The 10,002-nt window shown below is 39.3% G+C and overlaps 1 protein-coding gene across 5 annotated transcripts in view; it reads left to right on the top strand.

Annotated features, from left to right (window-relative positions):
- The window catches only part of Wapl (WAPL cohesin release factor), a 69,475-nt gene that overhangs the window by 9,161 nt on the left and 50,312 nt on the right, over nt 1–10,002 (top strand). The window lies entirely within an intron of this gene.

The raw sequence follows: 10,002 nt of genomic DNA, 5'->3' as shown, positions 1-10,002 counted from the left end.
TGAGATTTAATATTGTGTATATGTGTGTATTATGTACACATGAGTGCAGGTGCCAGAGGCATTAGAAGCTGTTGTGAACTATCTAATTATCTAACATGGATACTGGAAACTGAACTCTGTCAGATCTTCTGTGGGAGTAGTATTTATTCTTTATTTATTTATTTTATTTATTCTTTACTCTTAACCAGTGAGCCACTTCTCCATACTTTTTCGTTGTTGTTAATTAAAGAAATTCGTGTGTATGAGCATGGCTGGACATATATTGGACAATATTTTGGAGTCAGTTCTGTCTTACCTTGGGTTCCAGCAAATCACTGTCAGACTTGTTTGACAAGCACTTTTTACCAGCTAACTCATCTCACCTACCCTGTGGAGTTTTTGTTTTGTTGAAACATCATCTTGTGTATCCTGGGCTGGTTTTGAGGTTACTATGTGGGCAAAGATGACCTTAAACTTCAGATTCTCCAGCCTCTACTTTCTGAATGCAAGGATATTAGGCATTTGACACCATACCTGGCTTACATGGTGTCGGAGATGGAACCCAGGACTTTTTGCATGGCAGGCAAGCATTCTATCAATAACTGGTAGTCTTTAAAATTTGTAATCCAGCACTATGCGTACAAGAGTTGTCCCATGTCTTTAATACCGGCATTTCAGAGGCAGAGGCAGAGGCAGGCGGATCTCTGAGTTTGAGGCCAACCTGGTCTACATAGCTAGTCCCCAGAACATCAAGTACTCTGCAAAGAAACTCTGTCTCAAAACAACCCTCTTCAAACAAACAAACACAAAAACATTTATCTTTGTATGGGTGTTTTAACCTGCATGTGTAACCTATGAACCATATGTGTGCAGTGTCTGTAGAGACCAGAATAGGGAGTTAGTTAGATCTCCTGGGATTGGAGTTCTTAGTTATAAGCCACCAGGTGGGAGTTGGGTCCTCTGGAAGAGCAGATAGTACCTCTGAGCTATCTCAGCCCCAGTATTGACTGATTGACTTACTGAGTTCCTTCCTTGTGCATCACATGATAGGGTGTACATGTAGAAGGCAGAGTACACCTTTATGAAGTGGGTTCTCTCCTTCCATTTTTTTTAAAAACATGCATTAGTGTTCTGCTTGCATATATGTGTAAGAGTGTGGACCCTCTGGAACTGGAATTAGAAACTGGCTTGTGGGTCCTGGGAATTGAACTCAGGTTCTTTGGAAGAGTAGCTAGTGCTCTTAACGGAGCCATATTTTTAGCCCCCCGGCACCCCCCAGGACTTTTGAAAAAGGTTGCTTTTGCTTTTTATGTGGGGTTACTTCCATTTTTCCTCTTTGTTAGTCTGGACTCTTGAAAAAAAGTATGTAGAGACTTAATTTCTGTTTGGCACACTTTCCTTGCCAGCCAGCTGGGATTCAGTCTACATATTCTGCCAAATATTGAGATAACTATAGCATGGGCTCTTAATTTGCATGGCTGGTTTCATAGCCAATACATATTTTTCCATTTGCTTAAAGCTGTAGTCAATGTGTGAGCTTGTTGAGGGGTATTATCAGGACATGAACTTTGATTTTAGAACCAGAAAGGGAAGGGCATAGTTCTACTCTTGATGGTTTAAAGTGGGCTACAAATGGGGCTGGAGAGATGGCTCAGTGGTTAAGAATGCATATGACTCTTGGAGAAGTCCAACTTTCCAACACTTACCAGTAACTACAGTTGCAGGGGTTCAACAACTCTGACCTCCAAGTGCACCTGCATTCTTGTGCATATACCCAAGTGCAGGCAGGTACACACATGAACATACTTAAAATACTTTTTAAAAAAGTGATCTAGAAACTTATCTGAGATATTGTCTGTTTATTGGATAAAGAGTAAATTAGTGAGGATTGTTAGATAATCCTAACCTAATTAGTATAGGGAAGTTATTTGCCTTTAGAAAGTAATTTTTTTTTGTATAAAACATGACATCTCAAGTTTCAAGAAAAGTGGGTAAGAAATCTGTTATTTTTTTTTCAGTTCCAGTTTTGTGCGAAGCCTTATAGCAGTCATAACCTTGTAAAACTGGCTTAATTCCCATTACATAAAGGATAAAGCATCATTCAGGAGTTGGATAACAGCCGGGTGGTGATGGCACACACCTTTAGTCCTATACTCTGGAGGCAGAGGCAGGCATATCTCTGTGAGTTTGAGGCCAGTATAGTCTACAGAGCAACCAGGCTAGCTAAGTTGAATTAGATGGAATAGCTATGAAACATCCAAAGTGTTCTTTTTATGTGATATTGTTGTATTCTGGTAGGAATGAACTTAATAAATAATTGACATATGATATTAAAGTTAAAACTGTCATAAGATCAGTTTTAGCTTGATGTTGAAGCAAATTGCAAATTTCCCTTTGTTTCTATTTAAATAATTTCCTTTTTGGCAAAAATAATAAGAGTTTTCAATACATACTGAATAAACTAGATCTTATTTTTGTAGCTAATAAATTTTAATTTTTTGGGTTGTATAAACAAAAACTCAGCAATGGTCAAATTTTGAGACAGAATTTTAAGTGCTATTTTTGTTGTTGTAGTTGCTGGTGATTGTACTGCAGGACCTTGTACATCCTACCACATCCCCAGTCTTCGTTTATTAGGTAGATTTTGATCTTGTCTCTGTCTATTTCTGTCTGGAGATTAGCACAGGCTGTCCTCCCATTCAAGATATAGCTGATGATTCCTCCCTGCCTCCACCTCCCAAGTGTAAGGGTTACAGTGTGTGCAATCACACTTTTATCACCCCCCCCCCCCCCCGGAAACTCAGTATTCTCAAAATTAAGAGTTAGCAAGAGTACAATAGGCCACTAGCAAGTTTCCCATCAGATACAGGAGCCTACCAGCTGTGTGGTAATAAATAAAAACTGTAAACCTACTGTCCTGGATGCTCTTCAGGAGGTGTGCCATTAACTTGTGCTGGTTATGATGAATTACTGCTTTCAACACAATGATACGTGCATATATACATTTTATTTTTAGAATAATTATTTTCTTTTATGTGCATTGGTGTTTTGCCTGCAGGTATGTCCATGTGAAGGAGCCAAATCCCCTAGCATGGAGTTATAGGCAGTTGTGAGCTGTCATATAGATGCTGGGAATTGAACTTGGGCCCTCTGGAAGGGCAGCCAGTGTTTTTAACCTCTAAACCATCTCTCCATCCCTAAGATAAATATTTATAGTACTTCACAGAACATTTTTCTCCCTTATGTATTCTCTACTCGTAGAACATAGAGTCAGTTTGAAAGCATGAGTCATCACTTTTGAGAGGGAGATCTAGGATTGAGCTTAAATAAGTAACCTTGATTAAAAATGATAAATGTGAGATTAAGTATATAAATATTTGAAAATGCAGAATTATATGAAGTCATTAAGTATTGGAATTGAGCTGTGAAGAAATTCCTATACTTAAAGTGTGGAGAGAAAAAGGAAGAGACTGAAAAAGAAAGCTAATATAAAACAGTCTGAGCTATGAAGGAAATAGAGCTGGTGACGTGCTGCAGAAGGCTTCATGAAAGGTTTGTCAACTGAATCAAAATGGTTTGCTGATGCAATAGTTAACTAAATGAGGATTTCATAGAGTGGTTGAAGTGGTGAGGCGGGCTTCTTGACCGGCGAGGAAGAAACACCCACCACACTAGGATTCTTCTCAGATCACGCTTTACTGGAGTGTATTTGGTTGAGGGAGAGCATAAAGCAAAGGGGGGCAGGAAACAAGAGAGCAAGAGAGAGACTAGAGGGACGAGAGGCGCTAGAGGGGGACACGAGAGAGAGACGCTAGAGAGAGAGACACTAGAGGGAGAGGCGGGGGCACAATGGCGGCTGCTTATAAAGGGAATTGGCACACGGGTCGCCCTGTGATTGGCTGCCATCATCAGCTGACACCAGACTGCATCGAGATAGGCCCAGGGACCCATATTCACTGCACATGCGGGAAGCGGGGGACATGTAGCTCTCAAAGGCATAGCCAAATATGGGGTTGTTTATAACCAACAAGACAGGATGTGGTGCCATCTTGTAATGGCGATCCTGTCCGGCTCACTACAAAGTGGCCTGAAGAGTGAGAAGATTCATACATGTTTTAAAGAGAAGACCTAGGACAGCTGGAAACAGATGCCATGCCCAAATTAGGTAATATGAGGAGAAATTATTTACAAAGAAATAGGAGGGGTGTAGGAAAGTCATGGGCTGGGGCCCCAACCATGGTTCTTTACAGTGAAGCTATTATCACCCTGACCCAAATGGATTAGGAGTTACCTGAGCCATGCAGAAGAGGCATACTATAAGAGGAGCAGTAGAGGGCATGGGCAAAGGAAAAGGAAGCCCAGCTTTAACAGAATTCTGTTGTCCTGTTGGGGGCAACAGCTCTTTGTGGGTAGAACCATGTGTAAGCCTAAGGATAAGGCTTTTTTGTTGATGGAAATGATAGGAAGTTGATTTAATTTTGGCTGTTTGTGTCATGAGCTTGCTAAGTGGTGGTTGTGGTGATGGTGCTTGCTGCTTCTCATTGTTATACAAGATCTTACTGATCAGTTCAGGCTCCCAGTGCTGGGATTGTAGATATGCCACTATGGCCAGTGTTGTTGTTGTTGTTGTTGTTGTTTTTTTTCCCAGCAGCTTTGGAGCCAGTCCTAGAACTAGCTCCTGTAGACCAGGCTGGTCTCGAACTCACAGAGATCCTTCTGCCTCTGCCTCCTGAGTGCTGGAATTAAAGGTGTGCACCACCACTGCCCAGCTGAAATGGTTTTTAGTTTACTGTTTTGTTATATTTTTCTTCTTTTGATGCTAAGTATTGAACCCAGAGCCTATTAAGTAAGCACTATACATTGAACTATTCCTCCAATCCTCATTATTATCTTTAAAATAACTTGTAATCTTGTTTTTATTAGAATATTTCATATAGAGGTTAAAAGAATATTCTTGATCTTTCAAGTCTTGATGTAAAATTGATTCACTGAGGAAGCTTTATTTTTAATTTTATTTTTAAAAATTTAATGTATATATGAGTGCTCTATCTACATGTATGCCTTTATTCCAAAAGAGGGCATCCGATTCCACTATATAGATGGTTGTGAGCTACCATGTCGTTGCTGGGAATTGAGCTTAGGACAAATGGAAGAGTAGCGAGAGTTCTTACCTCCTCCTTTTTTTTTTTTTTTGGACAGTCTAATCCAGACTGGCCTCAAACTTTTTATTGGGGGGGGGGTGTTTTGGTTTTTTGAGACAGGGTTTTTCTGAGGTTTTGGAGCCTGTCCTGGAACTAGCTCTTGTAGACCAGGCTGGTCTCAAACTCAAAGATCCGCCTGCCTCTGCCTCCCAAGTGCTGGGATTAAAGGCGTGCACCACCACCGCCCGGCCAAACTCTTTCTGTAACAGAAAATCATCTTGAATTTCTGATGCTTCTCTCTTCCCCCTCCAACTGCTAGAAATACACTATGCACCACTCTGACTTTATTCAGTTTTTGAAAGTGAACCCAGGGCAGGGCCTATTACAGTACATGCTACGCAATCTGTCTGACAACCAAGCTTTCTCCACAGCTCCTTGTTTTTTAGTAATGCTTCAGTCTGTGGTTTTTTTAGTGATTAATATACACATGCTCTCTTGATAGTGAAAAGTTGCCCTTCTTTCACTGAGTCAGATTCCATGGATACTGTATTTCTTTTTTGGATGCTAGAACCTAAGTCCATCATTGCATTCTATCATTAAGCTATCCCCCAACTTGCCTTTCCTCTAATCAGTTTATGTACTGTATGTGACCCTAAAAATCCACACACTTGGAATGTAGTAGCATGATTATAATCCCAGTATTTAGAACAGTAAGGTAGGGTAATCTCTAAAGAAGTAAAAAAGTAGCCCAGATTACATAGTTCCAGACCAGTCTTGGTTACACAGTGAGGTCTTGTTTCAGCATGTACATACAGAGTGAGATATAGAATATTGGGGTGTATGTGTATGTATGGCATATTGTGTCTTCAGTACATTTAAGTGGTGACTTTTAAGATGTTTATTGATCAGTGTTTGTAGATATACCTTGTTTTGTTAGCAGCCTCGCACTTTCCCATTGTGTATGTGTAGTTCAGCTGCCTTTTCTGTTTTTGCTCTTTTGCAAGTAAATGTTAAATTGAACATGGTTCTCTGTAAAGATTTTGAGTATCGTGTTACCTGTGTTAGTATAGTGGTGGGAGTTATTTCTAAAAGTGGTTTTGAAAGGGCACATACATATTTTTTTATGTCTGTCTGTCTTGTTTTAAATTATGTATAGGTATGTGCCTGCATTTGGGTATGGGCATGTGAGTGCAGTTGCTGAGGGGGCCAAAAGTGTCAGTCCCTTAAAGCTGAAGTTACAGATGCTTGTGAGCCACATGAGTGCTCTTATGTGGGCCATTTCTCCAGCCCTGGGTACATACGTACTAAATTTAAATTGTTAGTGTCAGATTTCTTGATAATAGGTTGCACTCCCCCTTTCCCAAAAAAAAAAAATTATTAAAGATACTGCTGTGGGACAATGGTCTGTACCCTGTCACTTGTATTTTAAATAAATGCTTATTGGCCAATAGTCAGGCAGGAAGTAGTGGTGGGACAATGAGAACAGGAGAATTCTGGGAAGAGAAAAAGTCAGTACTCTGCAGTTGTCACTCAGACACAGGAAGCCAGACCCAGAGCAAACAAGATGTGAAAGCCTTGCTGAAAAAGGTACCAAGCCACGTGGCTAACACAGATAAGTATTATGAGCTGCTGATATAAGTTAAAGGAGTTATAAGAAGCCTAAGCTAATAGGCCAACCAGTTTATAATTAATGTAGACCTCTGTGTATTTCTTTGTGACTGAACAGCTGCAGGACTGGGCAGGACAGAAACCTCTGTCAACAAGATACTACAGATTCTAAAGTGAAAACAATCCACCAACATAAAAAATACGCCTCTATTTTTCTACGTTTCACCTAGGTACAAAGTTTGACAGCAGGAGGATGACTGTCCTCTTTCTCAGTCTTCACCTGCCCCCTTTTGTCTTCCTTTGGCAGAGGGTTTGATTTTGTATTTCAAACTGAACTCAAACTTTGATCTTTTTTTTTTTAATTATTTATTTTACTTATTGTGTATACAGTGTTTTGCTTACAAGTATGTCTGATTGCCAGAAGAGGGCACCAGATCTCATTATAGATGGTTGTGAGCTGCCATGTGTGTGCTGGGAATTGAACTCAGGACCTTAGGAAGATCAGGCAGTGCACTTAACTTCTGAGCCCCTAAACTTTTGATCTTTTTCCAGCTTTAGTCTCAGAGGTGCTGGGTTTACAAGTGGGCACATCTGCTTGTTAGGGCTTTTACTGCTATGTTAAAACACAGTGACCATAAGCAACTTGGGAAGGAAAGGATTTATTTTGATTGCACTTTTTCATCTTAGTCCATCAGTAAGTCAGAGCAGGAACCTGGTGGCAGAGGCCATGGAAGAGTGCTCTTTACTAGAGAAATGAGGGCAGTAAACTTAAAATAGTAATGTTTTAAAAACTAATAAGGTTTATTTTCATATCTCTTTAAGTCAAAGGATGTTTACACCTAAAACAGAAAGTTTTCATTTTTAAGATATTAAGATAGAAGAAGCCAGGTGTTGTACACATGAAGCAGGAAGATCACTAGTTTGAGGCTATCTTGGGCTCCAAAGGGGAGACTCTTTCTCAAAAACAAAGCAAGTTGAGTGTGATAGCACATGTCTTTAATCCCAGTAGAGACAGGAAGATCTATGAGATTTTGTGGCCAGCCTAATCTGATCTACGTACTAGGTCAGCCAGTGCTACATAGTGAAAGCTTGTCTCAAACCAAAACATAATACAGCCCCATTAACCACCCCAAGTAGCTAGAAGTAGTCTCTGTCCTACTGGTCCCCTGGACTGGTTTTTCTCCACCTGCCTGTTCCCAAAGGTGCTTATGAAATAACCACTTTGAGGCTTATTACCAGTTACATTTGTTTGCCCAATGTCTTGGGCTTCTTTCTGGCTAGTTCAAACTATTAAACTCACCGATTTCTATTAATCTATGGATTGCCACAAGGCTGTGGCTTACCAGTGCAGCATGTTACTCATTCAGCAGCTACATGGCATCTCCTCAACTCCGCCTGCTCTCTGCATCTTTGTTTGAACTTCCTACCTAGGTTTACTTTGCTAAGCCATTGGCCAATACAGCTTTAATCATCAACCAATAAAAGCAGCACATACAGGCGGACATCCCACATCAATCCCCATAAAAAAGTCTTCATAGTAGAATACTATACAACTATAAAAATGAAATGAGGCCTGGAGAGATGGCTCACTGCATTATGGCACCTGTGTACCCCCACATACACAAATCAGTAAAAATGAAGTGGTTTAACTTAGTTACATCTTATGTATATTTGTAGTTTGAGCTTATCAGAAATTTACTGAACAGAAACATTATCCTAATAATTCATTTGGGTACTCTGAAATAAATAAGCCAAATGGTTCTCTGTTGAACACAAGAGGAAGTTGAAGCTCTCAGGAAAACTTAAAAAGATAGGACTTCTGCAGGAGATCTGTCGGATCAGCTTAATCTTGGTGTCACTCCCATAGACTCAGTTACCAGTGCTCTTTTCAGTTACCTTAGGCTTGACTTTACTTATAATGATCTCCCAAAGTGCTACCAGCTTTTGGTTTTTAGCTTTTTTCTTTTCTTTTTTTTTTTTTTAGGACTACTGATTGTTATTTTGGAATTGTAAGAAAACTATAGTTTATTGTCCCTAGTGAGGAAAGTATATAAAAATAAAACAAGTACCTTATTTATTAGATGTGTCCTAAAGGTAAGCAAATACAGATCTTAGCTAAATGATTAATTGATTGTTAGTGTTTGAACTTAGGGCCTCATGCATGTTAGGTACTCTACCACTGAGTTAAATCAGTACTCTATTATATTTTTGAACCAGTGTCTTAAGTTTCCCAGGCTTGCCATGAACTTGGAATACTCTTGCTAGGATTAAAGGCCTGTGACACAGTTAAATTATATTTAAACTCATTAAGTAGCATCAAAAATACATAGTGAATTCATCCATGTAAAACATTCCTTTTGACTGTTTTTGAAAGTGTATTTACTTAAATTTGTAAATATAATGTAAAAATCCTGGTGCATGCCTTTAATCCCTGTACTTGTGAGGCAGAGGCGGTGCTCTGTGCTCTGGGTTTGAGAACTGCTTTGTCTACCTCATGAGTTCCAGGATAGTCAGAGCTACATAGTGAGACCTTGGTGAAGCAAAACAAAACAAAAGATTTGTAAATAGTTTTTCTTAAATGTAGATGTATTTTTTATGCGGCAGTTTTATTGTTTGGCATAGAATAAATATTTGCCAGTGTTTACCTGTTGATAAATGCTTAAGGATTCATCATATTAATTTGAATCACATTGCCATCTTTTACTTGGAAGCTTAAAAAAATAGTTCTGATAAAAATTAATTCCCACATATAAAATAGTCATGTTAAAGGCTAAGCAGTTAAGAGCACTGGCTGCTCTCCCAGAGGTCCTGAGTTCAATTCCCAGCACCCAAAAGGTCGCTCATAGCCGACTATAGTGGGATCTGATGCCATCTTCTGGTGTGCAGGTTTACATGCAGATAGAGTACTCATACATAAAAGAAGTAAGTAAACCTTAAAAAATAGTCATGTTGAGTTTGCAGTGCTGGCTGATATGCATAAATAGGTACTATAGGGTCATAAATACCAGAGCCACTGTTAAAAATAGACATATTGTTATGTGACTGTAGGATTAGAAGAAATAAAGAAACAGAAGCTTCCTGCAAGCAGGTTTCTAGGCAAAAATACTGTTATATATTCCTATTCCAGGTAAGCAAATGCCCCTGAAAAGTCTTCATTCATTGTTACATGAATTTTAGGTTCTACTAAACACTTTATAAGTTAAACATGGTTACTTGAAAGCTTAAATGCCTTCTTATGTCATCCTCACATGATTTAGTTTGTTTTTCCTTCTTC

The sequence above is a fragment of the Microtus ochrogaster genome, chromosome 6 (genome assembly GCF_000317375.1).
Source record: "Microtus ochrogaster isolate Prairie Vole_2 chromosome 6, MicOch1.0, whole genome shotgun sequence".
NCBI lineage: Eukaryota > Metazoa > Chordata > Mammalia > Rodentia > Cricetidae > Microtus > Microtus ochrogaster.
This window is presented reverse-complemented; position numbering and strand designations above follow the sequence as displayed.